Source organism: Babylonia areolata, chromosome 23, assembly GCF_041734735.1.
Source record: "Babylonia areolata isolate BAREFJ2019XMU chromosome 23, ASM4173473v1, whole genome shotgun sequence".
Classification (NCBI taxonomy): Eukaryota; Metazoa; Mollusca; class Gastropoda; order Neogastropoda; family Buccinidae; genus Babylonia; species Babylonia areolata.
Window position 1 is genome coordinate 32,974,936 of NC_134898.1, and position 17,500 is coordinate 32,992,435.

General features: G+C 43.9%; 1 protein-coding gene and 1 pseudogene across 3 annotated transcripts in view; both read right to left on the bottom strand.

The window, feature by feature from the left end:
- Window positions 1–2,617, bottom strand: part of LOC143297922 (uncharacterized) — a 15,582-nt gene extending 12,965 nt beyond the window's left edge. Inside the window, exon 1 of the mRNA XM_076610506.1 lies at window positions 2,180–2,617. The gene's annotated coding sequence lies outside the window, so the exon portion shown is untranslated. The remainder of the gene's footprint in view (window positions 1–2,179) is intronic.
- A 4,066-nt stretch (window positions 2,618–6,683) lies between these two features.
- The window catches only part of LOC143297967 (thyroxine 5-deiodinase-like), a 12,813-nt pseudogene continuing 1,996 nt past the window's right edge, over window positions 6,684–17,500 (bottom strand). Inside the window, exons 2-5 of one of the 2 annotated variants that reach the window (XR_013057333.1) lie at window positions 15,670–15,952; window positions 14,489–14,639; window positions 11,227–11,393; window positions 6,684–7,880 (exon numbers count right to left, since the gene is read on the bottom strand). The product of XR_013057333.1 is annotated as a thyroxine 5-deiodinase-like, transcript variant X1 (transcript). Of the gene's footprint in view, window positions 7,881–11,226; window positions 11,394–14,488; window positions 14,640–15,669; window positions 15,956–17,500 lie in introns of both variants that reach the window. The other variant, XR_013057334.1, reaches the window with a different exon arrangement.

The following is a 17,500-nucleotide window of genomic DNA, read 5'->3' on the forward strand; positions in this document are numbered from 1 at the left end:
TCTTCTGCGCGCGCGCAGACACACGCAGATAGAGAAAGAGGGTTACTACAGTTGCTCGTGTAATGATACAATAAAAACACAACACAACAGAAAAGAAAAGAGTAGAGTGGAGTGTAAAAGAATGGAACAGAATGGAATAGAATAGAATAGAATAGAATAGAATAGAATAGAATAGAATGGAATGGAATGGAATGGAATGGAATAGAATAGAATAGAATAGAATAGAATAGAATAGAATGGAATAGAATAGAATAGAATAGAATAGAATAGAATAGAATGGAATGGAATGGAATGGAATGGAATGGAATAGAATAGAATAGAATAGAATAGAATAGAATAGAATGGAATGGAATAGAATAGAATAGAATAGAACAGCATAGAATAGAATCTTCCCAAAGAAACCCCTTTTATCATGATGCTACTTTTAGCCTTCCGCTAGCTTATCCACTCTTTATTTGTTTGTATTTGTATTTGTATTGGTATTTCTTTTTATCACAACAGATTTCTCTGTGTGAAATTCGGGCTGCTCTCTCCAGGGAGAGCGCGTCTCTTCACTAGTGTCCTGCGTGCAGTTTTATTTGTTTTTCATATCGAAGTGGATTTTTCTACAGAATTTTGCTAGGAACAACCTTTTTGTTGTCTTGGGTTCTTTTACGTGCGCTAAGTGCATGCTGCACACGGGACCTCGGTTTATCGTCTCATCCGAATGAGCCATGGTATGATCTCAATAGCTGGCTCCCAACCAGTGGCGTTATTTGTCTTTATGAATATAGGCACGACTGAAAAAATAAGCCTTGACTTTATGATTTCATGTCCTTCCTGCAATTCATCATAGTTGTTCAGCCAAATCTATTCATTAATCATTTAGAAATATCGGAAAAAGAAATTTGTTTGAACCACAGATAGATCATATCGTTTAACATGATCCGAATATGACCGTATTGGGGAAAAAAAACAACAACAAAAAACAAAATCCAACCCTCCTCACTTTTAAGTTTCGGACAACTAAAGAGACATTGTCAATGTAATGTTTTCATTATCTGCAGCAGATGTTTTTAAAGATTTCTGAAAACCATGGGGACGATCTGGCGGTCAGTCGAGTTATAAAGTTATAGATCAAAAAGAAATAAGTTTCGATTTCTGCACGCTAGTGACGACGAAGCATTTTCGCATATACAATACGTTCATTTCTGGTGTGTTCTTTTGTATTTCTTGCTTTAAAAACAACAACTGCTCCTCTCTTGTATCGTTTTATTACATTATATATATATATATATATATATATATATATATATATATATATATATATATATATATATGTAATGTCGCAGTAGTTTGCATTATTCGATTGTTGATCTGTGTTCGTGTGTGTATTGTGCCTGTAGGTGCGTGTATGTGTGTGTGTCTCTGAGTGAGTGCGTGTGTAATGTGTTTGGGTATGCGGCTTGTGTTCGTTGGTGCATGTGTGCGTGCGTGCGCATGCGCGCGCGTGTGTGCGTGTATGTGTGTGTGTGCGTGTGTGCGCACGCTGTGTGTTTTGTGTGTTTGTATGTATGTATGTATGTATGTGCCTACGTATATATGCGTGCGTATACGTGCTTGTGTTCTTTCAATTTCAATTGTCTATTTTTTTTAAAAATACCTGTTGCATTTCTTGATTTAATCAACTGACATGACTTATTTTACTTTTTTCTCTCTCGCCTATATTTCAAATTATATGCATATGTTTGTGTGGGGATGTTTGAGTGAATGTTTTTAGTGCTATTGTAAAGCGCATAGAGCTTCAAGAATATGCGCTATAGCAAGAAGTCTTAATAAATAAAAATATTTATGTTCAAAACCGAGTAGTATCAGTGAAGTATATGATTTAGAGAAAGAAGAAAGTGCTGGGTATCTATTATCTATATCGTATGAAAAAAATTATTCACATCAATGATGGTTGGGTGGGTTTTTTTTCCTCCCCCTATCCTTGTTAGAAAGTTTGAGATATAGTCACCGATTATTCAACCAGAATCACAAATCGCATGGAAACAAGCGAGGGAATCATCAGTTCCCTCTATCATCTACATCGTATAGAAATAATTCACACCTCAATGATGGTAAGGTTGTGAGTTGTTTTTTTTTCTCTCCTCCCAATCCTTGTAATGAAAAAACCCCAACAAAGTTGAGACATACTCACCTATTATCAAACCACGATCACAAGTCACATACAGACAAGCAAAGAAAGCATCAATTCCCGGTTTGACCACAGGTTTCAGGACACATCTTTCCGCAACAGGGCACAACAAAATTCACCATTGTCTCCGGTCAACAGATGAAGTGGCAGTGGTTGGCCATTTTGTTCTACCACGTCATCATCGCATACGTTCACACACACACACACACACACATACACATACACACACAGAGGGGTTGCTCGCTCCTTTGGCTTTAACTTTGGACTTTGAGCACTTGTGTGGAAATCTTCCCTGCCCAGTTGGCTACACATCGTCCTGTGACCTGCGTGGTGACTAACAAACGCTGATAACACCGGCGATAACTGTGCTTGCCTTACAGACCTGTTGCCGCACCACTGTTTGCTGCTGATGGCGATGTTGTAGCAGTTACTGTGAAAAGTTGCTGTTAGAATTTTGTAAAATGTGGCTGTTGCTGTAGTTGCTGCTGCTGCTGCTGCTGCAACTGTTGGATATTCTGGGTTTTTTTTTCTTTCTTGAATAGACATTGGAAAGAAATGCTCGCGCGCGCGCGCGCGCACACACACACACACACACACACACGTCGCGCGCGCACACGACTATTCTGCTTTTGGTGATTGGTCTTCACAAAGAAATGCACACACACACACACACACACACACACACACACACACACACGTCGCGCGCGCATACGACTACCTCTGTCAGTTTCGATATTCTGCTTTTGGTGATTAGTCATCACAAAGAAATGTACACACACAGACACGGACACGGACACACACACACACACACAGAGTTACCTCTGTTTGGATATTCTGCTTTTGGTGATTAGTCATCACAAAGAAATGCACACACACACACACACACACACACACACAGAGTTACCTCTGTTTCGATATTCTGCTTTTGGTGATTAGTCATAAGAAAGAAATGCGCGCGCGCGCGCACACACACACACACACATACACACACACACACACACACACACACACACAGACATTATGCGTGCGTGTGTGTCATGTGCCTGCTTGCAGGTGAGAGACTCCTTCACAAAAAAAAAAAAAGAAAAAAAAGAAAAAAAAAAGAAAAAAAGAATAAGCAACAGCAACAAGGTTTAGAAGGATAGCGACAAGCATTGCTACCATTTGTTATCACTGCATGACTGATAACTGATATGTACAGTACAGTCAAGTGCAATGATGTATTATCTGCGGTGTGTTGTAGTGTGCGCCCAGTTTGATAACATTTTGAGACACTCTACTTCTGATTGCAGAGCCGCAGAGCGCGCGCGCGCACACACACACGCCTGTGTGTATGTGTGTGTGTGTGTGTGTGTGTGTGTGTGTGTGTAAGGTGGGAAGTGGGCTTATGTGATATGTACATAGGATAAATATTCCATGCATGTACATAATATACATATATGTATATCATAAGAAAGATAAATATATGCATATATATACATATATATATATATATATATATATGTATATATATAAAAGAGAGTGTGTATGCGTATGTGTGTGTGTGCATGTGTGTGTGAGAGTGAGAGTATGTGTGAACGTTCAAGAATAAATAAGCAAAACAGTAGAAGAGCTAACATCAAACAGTTACAACAAATAATACACATTCAAGTGAACTTTCTGTAAACTTTGGAAAAAAACGATTTCAGCCTCTGACATTAAAATACTGTCTGCTAGAAATAAGCACTCCACATATGCAATTGACATCTGTACTGAACTTCGTCATAAAAGCATTTTGCTTTATCCTGTTCGATAATGCATGAATCTGTCTTAATCTGGTTAAATTACTGAATGTAACTGATTGATTGATTGGTTCCGGTATATAAGCATTTTATTATATCATCACTTAAAACGTTTCCATTTTGTTGGTAAATTTCCCTGAATTTGCTCCATGATGCTTGTTCTAGTACTCGGTAGCCATCTTGTACGTACAAAGGCACGTAATGTTCTGTGGTTCCCTGTTCGTATTTTGCACTCTTTTCTTGCAGCCCTGTCAGCCCATCTATTATAGAAAGGAACGCAGCAAAAAGTAACATTTTTTTCCTTTCAAATATCAAAAGGTGTACAATGTGACTGATTTCTATCATAATCTCAGACTTGTTCTCACAATGCGATGAGTTTAAAGCACATAACACGTATCTGGAATCAACACAAAATAAGACTTGTAGAAGGAAAACTGGTAAATCAAGAATATGAGTTAGCTGTTAACAATGAGTTCAGCTGTGAATACTGATAAGTTTTTAACAGTATAGTATGATCGTTTTGGTTTTATTTCTGGTATAACGAAAGCTGGACCTGCTTGTTGACTCACTTGTGTAAACAAAGTGAGTCTATGTTTTAACCCGGTGTTCGGTTGTGTGTGTGTGTGTGTGTGTGTGTGTGTGTGTGGTAAACATTTGACATTTGGTGTGAGCTCTATAGGTCAGCTTTAACAGGATGTGAGGTCTGTGGTCAACCTTAACAGGGTGTGTGCTCTATGGTCAACTTTAACATGGTGTGAGCTCCATAGGTCAACTTTAACAGGGTGTGAGGTCTATGCAGGTGTCTAACGCTCAACATAAGAAGGTGGGTCCCAATCTTCACCTTCCATTGTTTTAACCTTCCCTGACCAGTCAGGTACCCATTCACACCTGGATGGAGTGAGGAAAATCGGAGTAAAGCACCTCCCCCCCCCCCCCCCCCCCCCCCACCCCCCGCCAAGGACACAACACCATGCCGGGACAGGGAGTCTCGAACCCTGATCTGTGGTGAAAGCTGGATCAGAAGGCCAACGCCTAACTGATTCCGCCACGGTGCCCCTTTTATTTGTATTTGTATTTCATTTTATCACAACAGATTTCTCTGTGTGAAATTCGGGCTGCTCTCCCCAGGGAGAGCGCGTTGCTACTATACAGCGCCACCCTTTTTTTTGTGTGTATTTTTTTCCTGCGTGCAGTTTTATATGTTTTCCCTATCGAAGTGGATTTTGCTACAGAATTTTGCCAGGAACAACCTTTTTGTTCCCGTGGTTTTTTTTTTACGTGCGCTAAGTGCATGCTGCACATGGGACCTCGGTTTATCGTCTCATCCGAATGACTAGCGTCCAGACCACCATTCAAGGTCTAGTGGAGGGGGAGAAAATATCGGTGACTGAGCCGTGATTCGAGCCAGCGCGCTCAGATTCTCTCGCTTCCTAGGCGGACGGGTTACCTCTAGGCCAACACTCCACTGTTCAACAACACTTGCCAGTCAGGAAAACCACACTCAAACACTGTGCACATGAGACTTTATTTTGATTATTTATTTATTTATTTTTTTATGTATCCTGTTGCACTGCTTTCGTCATCGCAGATTATGACGTCATAAAAACGTCACGTGAAACATGCACCCTCTTGGGTGTTACTCATGACTTTGAGCTCACCACCCTCGCTCTCTCGCCATAATAATGAGAGAAAATTGATGAATGAATGGCTGAATATCTGACTGATTGACTGACTGACTGATGGAAACGGAACAATCTATTGACTGACTGAACGATGGAAACGGAACAATCTATTGACTGACTGAACGATGGAAACGGAACAATCTATTGACTGACTGAATGATGGAAACGGAACAATCTACTGACTGACTGAATGATGGAAACGGAACAATCTATTGACTGACAACGATGGAAACGGTACAATCTATTGACTGACTGAATGATGGAAACGGAACAATCTATTGACTGGCTGAACGATGGAAACGGACCAATCTATTGACTGGTTGAACGATGGAAACGGAACAATCTATTGACTGACTGAACGATGGAAACGGAACAATTTATTGGCTAACTGAACGATGGAAACGGAACAATCTATTGACTGAATGAATGATGGAAACGGAACAATCTATCGACTGACTGAATGATGGAAACGGAAGAATCTGTTGGCTGACTGAATGATGGAAACGGAAGAATCTATTGACTGACTGAATGATGGAAACGGAACAATCTATTGACTGACTGAATGATGGAAACGGAACAATTGACTGTGACTGAACGACGGAAACGGACAAATCTATTGACTGACTGAACGATGGAAACGGAACAATCTGTTGACTGACTGAACGATGGAAACGGAACAATCTATTGACTGACAACGATGGAAACGGTACAATCTATTGACTGACTGAATGATGGAAACGGAACAATCTATTGACTGACTGAACGATGGAAACGGAAGAATCTATTGGCTGACTGAATGATGGAAACGGAACAATTGACTGTGACTGAATGATGGAAACGGAAGAATCTATTGACTGACTGAATGATGGAAACGGAACAATCTATTGGCTGACTGAATGATGGAAACGGAACAATCTACTGACTGATCGAATGATGGAAACGGAACAATCTTAGTCACGCATTTTGACACCCACAACTGGGTGGAGTGTGGAACATCGGAGTGAAGTATTGCCAGTCAATAACACCACACACAAAAACACCGTGCACTTGAGACCCCTTTATTTTAATGCATCAAAACATTCCTGTTACACTGTTGGGTTTGGAAAACCAGTGGAAAGCGAAGACAATCGTATCATCACGGGCCAATACCTCTTCGAGTGCATACTTCACGTACAACGTCACGCATCCGTCATAAACTTTCGTCATTGCAGATTATGACATCATAAAAAACGTCACGTGAAGCATGCACCCTCTTTGGTATTACTCCTGACATTGAGCCCTTTCTTTCTCACAATAAGAAGAGAGAAAATGACTGACTGATTGACTGACTGACTGATTGAATGAATGAATTATTGAATGAATTAGGGAAATGCAATAAGCAAAATAAATCCATTTTACATCCAGCTCTCAGGAAAAAAGAAAAAAGAAGAGACATAGACCAAACACGAAGAACAGATGAATGCAATCATACCTGCTGAAACACAGACAAGACGCATGCACTGATGCTTATTCAAGTTCTTGACACATGCATCATAAACACATGCCTAAGACTTAAAACGCATGATAAATGCACACACACACACACACACACACACACACACACACACACACACACACACACTTCTCTTTTACGAAGTCCTTTAAGTAATTTCCTGTAACTGTATTTAGAGGGGTTTTTTTTCTTCCAAATTTCACCCACATTTTTACCCTCATTTGCCCAGTTTCCCCCAACCCTCCATTCATCCACATCTCCCACCCCTTCTAACCGATAATACTCAGATGTATTCATAAATACTTTAACAAAATGGCTTCAATCACCGATATGTGTGACGGGACATTAAACAAAAAATCCTCCTCCTACACACACACACACACACACACACACACACACACACACACACACACACACACACACACACACACACACACACACACACACACACACACACATACCCACGTCTTCTGTTTTTTTTGTGTTTGTTTGTTTTTTTAATTAATCAAATTTAATTCCCGAAATATTCTGCCAGCCAATCCTCCACCTCAGGAAGCCGGTAGCCGGCAGGCCCACGGTCGCCCATGTAGACGATGCGAGAGTCCAGGACGATGTAGAGGCGCTCGGATACGGCTCCGTACATGAAGTTGGCCTCGTCACTCATGTTGTCCACCACCACGGGGCAAGCTGGGCGAGCCTTCAGCAGTTGTCGGGCTGCGCTCAGTCGCTCTTCCATACTGCGGTGACTCCTGCGTCACAGAGGATCATGAAGGCGGTAATGGTAATTAGTAGTAGTAGTAGTAGTAGTAGCAGTAACAGTAGCGGTAGTAGTTGTAATGGCAGAAGCAGCATAAGCAGCAGCATGTGTAGTAGCAATTGCTAGCAGCAGCAGATATAGAAGCAGTTGAAATGCTAGTTGACGGGCGCAATAGCCGAGTGGTTAAAGCGTTGGACTGTCAATCTGAGGGTCCCGGGTTCGAATCACGGTGTGACGGCGCCTGGTGGGTGAAGGGTGGAGATTTTTACGATCTCCCAGGTCAACATATGTGCAGACCTGCTAGTGCCTGAACCCCCTTCGTGTGTATACGCAAGCAGAAGATCAAATACGCACGTTAAAGATCCTGTAATCCATGTCAGCGTTCATACACGTAAAAGCCCACTCGTGTGCATACGAGTGAACGTGGGAGTTGCAGCCCACGAACGCAGAAGAAGAAGAAGAAGAAGAAGAAATGCTAGTTGCAGCAGTGGAATAGAATTTGGAGAAGCGGCAACTGATGCAGTCATAGTAGTAGCAGCAGCAACAGTTTTAATACTAGTTGCATCACCAGCATAATAGTATCAGGAGAAGAAGAGGCAGTCGTAGTAGAAGCAGCTGTTGCAGCAGCAGCAGCAGCAGCAATAGTTGTAGTAATGATAACAGCAGCAGCAGCAACAACAGCCGCGTGCAGTGGTAATGATAACAGCAGCAGCAGCAGCAGCAGCAGCAGCATGTGTAGTGGTAATGATAGCAGCACTTGGACACACACGGTCCAAGCTCCAAGTGCTTTACAAACAGGGGGTCATTTGCACAGCAGGCTGCCTACCTGGGTAGAGCCGACTTACAGCTGCCACTGGACGCTCATCATTCCGTTTCCTGTGCCATTCAATCAGGTTTCAGTCACGCACACATACACTCTCAGACAGACATGTTACACACATATGCACACTGATACAGACATGTAACATTTTAGGTGCATGACCGTTTTGTTCATTTACCCCCGCCATTTAGGCAGCAATACTCCATGGAAGGGTCTGTTCTTAACGGCTAGCGAACCTTAGCGACCGTGAGTGGAGGGGTATGTTCTTAACGGCTAGCAAACCTTAGCGCATGGAGTGGAGGGGTATGTTCTTAACGGCTAGCGAACCTTAACGACCGTGAGTGGAGGGCTATGTTCTTAACGGCTAGCAAACCTTAGCGCCTGGAGTGGAGGGGTATGTTCTTAACGGCTAGCAAACCTTAGCGCCTGGAGTGGAGGGCTATGTTCTTAACGGCTAGCAAACCTTAGCGCCTGGAGTGGAGGGCTATGTTCTTAACGGCTAGCAAACCTTAGCGCCTGGAGTGGTGGGCTATGTTCTTAACGGCTAACAAACCTTAGTACCTGTAGTGGAAGGCTATGTTCTTAATGGCTAGCAAACCTTAGTGCCTTGAGTGGAGGGCTATGTTCTTAACGGCTAGCAAACCTTAGCGCCTGTAGTGGAAGGCTATGTTCTTAACGGCTAGCAAACCTTAGCGTCTGTAGTGGTGGGCTATGTTCTTAATGGCTAGCAAACCTTAGCGCCTGTAGTGGAGGGCTATCTTCTTAACGGCTAGCAAACCTTAGCGCATGGAGTGGAGGGGTATGTTCTTAACGGCTAGCAAACCTTAGCGCATGGAGTGGAGGGGTATGTTCTTAACGGCTAGCAAACCTTAGCGCCTGTAGTGGAGGGGTATGTTCTTAACGGCTAGCAAACCTTAGCGCCTGTAGTGAAGGGGTATGTTCTTAACGGCTAGCAAACCTTAGCGCATGGAGTGGAGGGGTATGTTCTTAACGGCTAGCAAACCTTAGCGCCTGTAGTGGAGGGCTATGTTCTTAACGGCTAGCAAACCTTAGCACCTTGAGCGAAGGTGATATATTCTTAACGGCTAACAAACCTTAGCGACCTCGAGTGGAAGTGATATGTTCTTAACGGCTAGCAAACCTTAGCGCCTGGAGTGGAGGGGTATGTTCTTAACGGCTAGCAAACCTTAGCGCCTGTAGTGGAGGGGTATGTTCTTAACGGCTAGCAAACCTTAGCGCCTGTAGTGGAGGAGTATGTTCTTAACGGCTAGCAAACCTTAGCGCCTGTAGTGGAGGGGTATGTTCTTAACGGCTAGCAAACCTTAGCACCTCGAGTGGAAGTGGTATGATAATAACGGCTAGAAAACCTTAGCGCCTTGAGCGGAGGTGGTATGTTCTTAGTGGCTAGCAAACCTTAGCACCTTGAGAGGAGGTGGTATGGTTTTAACGGCTAGCAAACTTTAGCAACCTAGAGTGGAGAGGCATGTTCTTAACGGCTAGCAAACCTTAGCGCCTGGAGTGGAGAGGTATGTTCTTAACGGCTAGCAAACCTTAGCGTGTTGAGTGGAAGGCTATGTTCTTAACGGCTAGCAAATCTTAGCGTTGAGGGCTATGTTCTTAACGGCTAGCAAACCTTAGCATCTCGAGTGGAGGAGTATGTTTTAAACGCTAGCAAATATTCGACGGGCGCAATAGCCGAATGGTTAAAGGGTTGGACTTTCAATCAGAGGGTCCCGGGTTCAAATCTCGGTAATGGCGCCTGGTGGGTAAAGGATGGAGATTTTTTCGATCTCCCAGGTCAACATATGTGCAGACCTGCCAGTGCCTGAACCCCCTTCGTGTGTATACGCACACAGAAAATCAAATACGCACGTTAAAGATCAAGTAATCCATGCCAGCGTTTGGTAGGTTATGGAAACAAGAACATAGACAGCATTCATACCCCCGAAAACGGAGTATAGCTGCCTACGTGGCGGGGTAAATAGACAAAACGGTCATACACGTAAAATATTACATGTCTGTCTGAGTGTGTATGTGTGCGTGCCTGAAATCTGATTGAATGACACAGGAAACGAACGATGAGCGCCCAGTGGCAGCCGTCAGTCGAATCTACCCAGGTAGGCAGCCTGTTGTGCATATGACCCCGTGTTTGTAAAGCGCTTAGAGCTTGGTCTCTGACCGAGGACAGGCGCTATATAGTTATCCATATCAATCAGTCAAACAATCAGCGCATGGAGTGGAGGCGTATGTTCTTAACGGCTAAGCAAACCTTAGCGTGTCGAGTGGAGGGATATGTTCTTAACGGGTAGCAAACCTTAGCGCTTGGAGCGGAGTGGTATGTTCTTAACGGCTATAAAATCTTAGCGTGTCGAGTGGAGGGCTATGTACTTAACGGCTAGCAAACTGAAGCGACCTCCAGTGGAAGGATACTAATTTTTCTCAACGCCTGAGCAAACCTTTGCGCTGCTTGCTAAGAACGCTACTCGTACGACCCCCGTCTCAGGGGTCAGGCCAGTACCTGAGGACGTAGGGGTTGTTGCGGAAGGCCCAGCCGTCGACAGGGTGAGCCTCCTGGATGTAGATGACCAGGAAGTCTACCCGCCCGCCGTACTGTTCCGCCACACGGTTAAACTGGCCCAGCTTGGCCATGAAGGGGGGTCAGCTGCAGCTGCCGAAGTTCAGCACCTGCACACAGGTAGGTAGACAGGCAGGCAGGCAGGTAGGTAGGTAGGTAGGTAGGTAGGTAGAGCTGGCAAAAGTTAGATTAGACAGGAGGGTAGGTAGACAGGTAGACAGGTAGGTAGGTAGGAAGACAGGAAAGTAGGCAGGTATTGTGGACAGGTAGGCAGAGCTGCAAAAGGTCAGCACCTGCACACACTTAGATTAGACAGGCAGCTAGGTAGGTAGGTAGGTAGGTAGACAGGTGGATAGGTAGGTAGGTAGGTAGATAGGCATGTAGGTAGGTAGGCAGAGCTGCCGCCAAAGGTCAGCGTCTGCACATTGATTATATAGGCGGGTGGGTAGGTAGACAGGTGGGTAAGTGAGTAGGTAGGTAGACAGGCAGGTAGGTAGGTAGAACTGCCAAAGGTAAGCACCTGCACACACTTAGATTTAGATAGGCAGGTGGGTAGGAAGGCAGGTAGGTAGGAAGGTAGATAGGTAGGTAGGTAGAACTGCCAAAGAACACGCAAAAAGACAGGTACGTAGATAGGTAGGTTGGTAGGTAGGCACAGCTGTCAAAGTTTTGAACACTTGCTCACCTGTAGACAGGTAGGTAGGTAGGAAGGTAAACAGCAGCCAAAGTTCAACACACAGACACAGACACGGACACAGACACAGACACACACACACACACACACACACACACACACACACACAGAGGAAACATAGGTAGGTAGATGGGTAGTTTAGCAGGTAGGTAGGGAGTTAGGTACAACTATCAAAGTTCAACACTTGCACACACATAGACAGGTAGGTAGGCAGGTAGGTAGGTAGGTAGGTAGTTAGGTAAGTAAGTAGTTAGGTAGGTAGTTAAGTAGGTAGAAAGGTAGGTGGGTGGGAACAGTTAAAAAAAGTTCGGGTAGATGATAGTTTGATATGTTGGTAAGTAGCTTGGTAACCTCCCGCCAAAAAAAACAACAACAAAAAAACAAAAACAAAAAAAAACACAACAATAAAACCCCCAAAACCACCAAAACATGTTAGGCAAGGCATGCAGGTACAAAGGAAAGAAGGTGTGACAGTTTTCCTGCACTCATTGGTAAACAGGAAGCAGGTCACAGCTACCTACCTATGTATAATTATGTAGGAAGGTAGTTAGCTTGGTTGGAAGAAAGGTGGGAAAGGCAGACAGTTCGCATGAGGATAGGAAGGCATGCAGATAAATTGGAAGGAAAACAGAATGGTAGGTAGACAGATTTGAAGGTTCGTAGGAAGATAGGTAGGTGAGTAGACAGACTGATAGGTAGACATACAGGTTGGTTGATAGGTACGCTATTGCCACCGAAGTATAGAATCTCGATAGATAAGTAGAGCTACCAAAATCAAATACCCGCATACTTATATTGCATTGTACTGTACTGTGCTGTACTGAGCTGTGCTGTCCTGTCCTGTCCTGTCCTGTGTTGTCCTGCCCTGTACTGAACTGTACTGTACTGAACTGTACTTTACTGTCCTGTACTGTACTGAACTGAACTGTACTTTACTGTACTGAATTGTACTGAACTGTACTATACTGTCCTGTACTGAACTGAACTGTACTGTACTGAACTGTACTGTACTTTACTGTACTGTACTGTACTGTACTGAACTGTACGGAACTGTACTATACTGTCCTGTACTGTACTGTACTGAACTGTACTATACTGTCCTGTACTGTACTGAACTGTACTGTACTGTACTGTACTGTACTGAACTGTACTATACTGTCCTGTACTGAACTGAACTGTACTGTACTGAACTGTACTGTACTTTACTGTCCTGTACTGTACTGAACTGTACTGTACTGTATTGAACTGTACTGTACTGTCCTGTACTGTACTGAACTGTACTGTACTGTATTGAACTGTACTGTACTGTACTTTACTGTCCTGCCCTGTACTGTACTGTACTGAACTGAACTGTACTATACTGTCCTGTACTGTACTGAACTGTACTGTCCTGTACTGAACTGTACTGTACTGAACTGTACTATACTGTCCTGTACTGTACTGAACTGTACTATACTGTCCTGTACTGTACTGAACTGTACCTTACTGTACTGTACTGAACTGTACTATACTGTCCTGTACTGTACTGAACTGTACTGTCCTGTACTGAACTGTACTGTACTGAACTGTACTATACTGTCCTGTACTGTACTGTACTGAACTGTACTGTCCTGTACTGAACTGTACTGTACTGAACTGTACTATACTGTCCTGTACTGTACTGTGCTGAACTGTACTATACTGTCCTGTACTGTACTATACTGTACTATACTGTACTGTACTGAACTGTGCTGAACTGTACTATACTGTCCTGTACTGTACTGTACTGAACTGTACTATACTGTCCTGTACTGAACTGTACTGTCCTGTACTGAACTGTACTGTCCTGTACTGTACTGAACTGTACTATACTGTCCTGTACTGTACTGAACTGTACTGTCCTGTACTGTATTGAACTGTACTGAACTGTACTGTACTGAACTGTACTGTCCTGTACTGTACTGTACTGAACTGTACTATACTGTCCTGTACTGTACTGAACTGTACTGTCCTGTACTGTACTGAACTGTACTGTCCTGTACTGTACTGAACTGTACTATACTGTCCTGTACTGTACTGAACTGTACTATACTGTACTGTACTGTACTGTGCTGAACTGTACTATACGGTCCTGTACTGTACTGAACTGTACTATACTGTACTGTACTGTACTGAACTGTACTGTACTGTACTGTACTGAACTGCACTGTACTGAACTGTACTGTACCGTGTTGTATTTCTTTTTGTCATGGATAAGACGCTCATTTGTCAATGCAGTGTCCGTGAGGGTCGGAGTTACGTGTGTGTGTGTGTGTGTGTGTGTGTGTGTGTGTGTGTGTGCGCGCGCGCGTTTGTGCGCTCATGTGCATGTCCGTATAAATGCATTCGTGCGCATACTCGTGTTTATCTTTCACACACTATTCCTTCACAGACAGACAGACAGACTGACAGACAGACAGACAGACAGACAGACAGAAACACACACACACACACACACACACACACACACACACACAGAGTAAATTTACTGACCAGTGGCCGGCCGGTCCGCATGAAGGACAGGAGATTCAAAGGGAGAGCAGACAGATCGTGCACCACGGGGTCGGGGGCCTTCTCTCCCTTCCTCGCTCTCACCCACAATTCCGTGTAGCGACCGTAGAAAAATCTACGTACAAACGCCATGCTGGAAGCGATGTGTCCATCAATAAATACGTACATAGGCCATATATCATAAAGGAAGGAGTGATTGAATTGATAAACGAATGATTGGACAGATGATTGAGTGAAATGACTGAAAAAATTGAATAATTAATATATAAACAAATAGAAAACATAGATAAAAAATAAATAAATGAATGAATGAATAGATAAACAGATGCACAGCACAACACAGCACACATCACAAACACAGCACAACATAGCATTACAGCAAAGCAAAGTACAGCACAAAGTCACAGCACAAAGTCATATCACAACATCATCACCGCAGCAACGGAGAACACAACACAGCACAACACAAGAAACACAGCACAACACAAGAAACACAACAGAGCACAACACATTACAAGAAACACAACACAACACAAGAAACACAGCACAGCACAACACAACACAAGAAACACAACACAACACAATAAACACAACACAAACACAACATAATAAACACAACACAAACACAACACAACACAATAAATATAACACAACACAAACACAACACAACACAAGAAACACAGCACAACACAACACAACACAACACAACACAACACAAGAAACACAGCACAAAACACAACATAATAAACAACACAACACAAGAAACACAGCACAACACAAGAAACACAACGCAACACAAGAAACACAACACAAACACAACAGAACACAATAAACACAACACGACACAAGAAACACAGCACAACACAAACAAAACACAACACAACACAATAAACACAACACAACACAATACATGAAACACAACACATCACAAACACAACACAACACAACACAAGAAAAACAACCCAACACAACAAGCACAGTGCAACACAACACAAGAGATACATCACAGCACAACACAGCACCACACAGCACCACACAGCACAACACAGCACAACACAGCACCACACAGCACAACACAGCACCACACAGCACAACAAACACAACACAGCACAAACACAACAAGCACAGCACCACATCACCACACAACCACACAGCCACACAACCTGAACATGGTGTCCACATAATCCTCGGGCCGAAGGGGCGTGTCCTTCATGACGTCAATTATCCTGGCCGCCAGCCCGGCGCGGACGGATTGAGACACCCTGGACATCAGTAACATGGACACGATCCACGCCGTCATCAGCACCAAGCGGACCAGACGAAGAGAGAAGCGAAGCGCTTCCTGCAGAGACCCGAGCATGGTGAAGAACGAGAGATGCGGTGGGCTGGGCTGGGCTGCTACTGGGGAATCCCAGCCGACCGTCCTTCACTTAACTCTTTCAAGCCCTGCTGCCCACAAGCAATTGTTCTGGCCGTCAGAAAATTTCTGCTTTCGTTTGAAATGACGAACACGTTCCTACATGTGCATATTTGTATTTGTATTTCTTTTTATCTCAACAGATTTCTCTGTGTGAAATTCGGGCTGCTCTCCCCAGGGAGAGCGCGTCGCTATACTACAGCGCCACCCATTTTTTTGTATTTTTTCCTGCGTGCACTTTTATTTGTTTTTCCTATCGAAGTGGATTTTCCTACAGAATTTTGCCAGGAACAACCCCTTTGTTGCCGTGGGTTCTTTTACGTGCGCTAAGTGCATGCTGCACACGGGACCTCGGTTTATCGTCTCATCCGAATGACTAGCGTCCAGACCACCACTCAAGGTCTTGTGGAGGGGGAGAAAATATCGGCGGCTGAGCCGTGATTCGAACCAGCGCGCTCAAATTCTCTCGCTTCCTAGGCGGACGCATTACCCCTAGGCCATCACTCCACATACGTAAATCGAGTGCAAGCAACAAGGAACTAACTTCTATAGTAGTATTTCTGGGCTGTGTTAATATGGAGGGGGAAAACCCAGTTTACTTCAGTTTATTTTTTTGTTTCGTTTTTTCCCCCCTTTCTGTATCAATATGGCACGGAAACCTCCCGAGAATGGAAACTCCCTGGAGTTGAATGGGTCCCGGGTTCGAATCATGGTGACGGCGCTTGGTGGGTAAAGGGTGGAGATTTTTCCGATCTCCCAGGTCAACATATGTGCAGACCTGCCAGTGCCTGAACCCCCTTCGTGTGAAAAGGCAAGCATAAAATCAAATACGCACGTTAAAGATCCTGTAATCCATGTCAGCGTTCGGTGGGTTATGGAAACAAGAACATACCCAGCATGCATACCCCCGAAAGTGGAGTATGGCTGCCTACATGGCGGGGTAAAAACGGTAATATACGTAAAAAGCCCACTCGCGTATATACGAGTGAACGTGGGAGTTGAAGCCCACGAACAGCAGAAGAAGAAGAAGAATGGGTTAAGTTTTCAGCTGTCAGTCCTGTCCCCAGTTGTAGCAGTATCCAGCTTATATCACAGACTGACATAAGTTTACAGTTGGGCCGGCAGCAAAGTGACAGCTGTATTATCAAACGGTTTCTCCATTGCAGTGGGAAATCATGTACAGATTAATCTTTTGTGGAGGACTATGACTCTCAAACTAGAAGGCAAAATCGCACTGACTCTTAGTGCTGCAGCCTTGGGGGCTAGTTGGGAACCATCCCAACACCGACTGTCCGAAAACCCTCTGGGCCGAGAAAGTGGGGATGTAACTGGGGCAGGACGCTCTCCACTATAATAAAATTCTAGCCCAGATGGTCGGGACAGCAGCTGTCTCCACTGCTGTCCTGATGGTCATAGTCGAACACGACAGATTACCATACACAGTAGTAGTATTGGTTCTTCGATGAGATTTGTCAGAATGCCAAGGGTCATGTGCCACTGTTATGTTAATTCACACACACACACACACACACACACACACACACACACACACACACACACACACACACACACTCACA